This window comes from Numida meleagris, unplaced genomic scaffold (assembly GCF_002078875.1).
Source record: "Numida meleagris isolate 19003 breed g44 Domestic line unplaced genomic scaffold, NumMel1.0 unplaced_Scaffold461, whole genome shotgun sequence".
NCBI classification, from domain to species: domain Eukaryota; kingdom Metazoa; phylum Chordata; class Aves; order Galliformes; family Numididae; genus Numida; species Numida meleagris.
Window position 1 is genome coordinate 32,294 of NW_018364677.1, and position 1,192 is coordinate 33,485.

Below are 1,192 nucleotides of genomic sequence, written 5' to 3' on the forward strand. Positions count from 1 at the left end.
TAGAATCCTGTGCCTCTACAACCCCATAACCCTGACCCTATAACCCTAGAATCCTGTGCCTCTACAACCCCATAACCCTGACCCTATAACCCTAGAATCCTGTGCCTCTACAACCCCATAACCCTGACCCTATAACCCTGACACTAAAGCCCTATAATCCTGTGCCTCTACAACCCCATAACCCTGACCCTGTAACCCTAGAATCTTGTGCCTCTACAACCCCATAACTCTGACCCTATAGCCCTAACCCTAAACCTGACCCTGTAACCCTAGAATCCTGTGCCTCTACAACCCTATAGCCCTGACCCTGTAGCCCTGACCCTATAACCCTATAATCCTGTGCCTCTACAACCCCATAACCCTGACCCCATAACCCTATAATCCTGTGCCTCTGTAACCCCATAACCCTGACCCTGTAACCCTATAATCCTATGCCTCTACAACCCTATAGACCTGACCCTATAGCCCTGACCCTATAACCCTATAATCCTGTGCCTCTACAACCCCATAACACTGACCCTATAACCCTAATCCTATAATCCAAACCCTATAAGCCTGTACTCCTACAACCCCAACCCTAACCTTGACCCTGACCCTATAACCCTATACCCTTACAACCCTAACCCTAAACTTCATGCTATAACCTTATAATTCTATTACCCTATTACCCTGTATCCCTACAACCCTAACCTTGACTGTGACCCTATAACCTTGACCCTGACCCTATAACCTATAACCCTGTACCCCTACAACCCTAACCTTGACCCTGACCCTATAACCTATACCCCTGTACCCCTACAACCCTAACCCCAACCCTGTAGCCCTAATCCTATAATCCAAACCCTATAAGCCTGTACCCCTACAACCCCAACCCTGACCCTATAACCCTATACCCTTACAACCCTAACCCTAAACTTCATGCTATAACCCTATAATCCTATAACCCTATAAGCCTGTATCCCTACAACCCCAACCCTAACCTTGACCCTGACTCTATAACCTATAACCCTATAACCCTGTACCACTACAACCCCAACCCTAACCTTGACCCTGACCCTATAACCCCAACCCTGACCCTATAACTTATAACCCTATAACCCTGTACCTCTACAACCCTAACCTTGACCCTGACCCTATAACCTATAGCCCTGTACCCCTACAACCCTAACCTTGACTGTGACCCTATAACCTT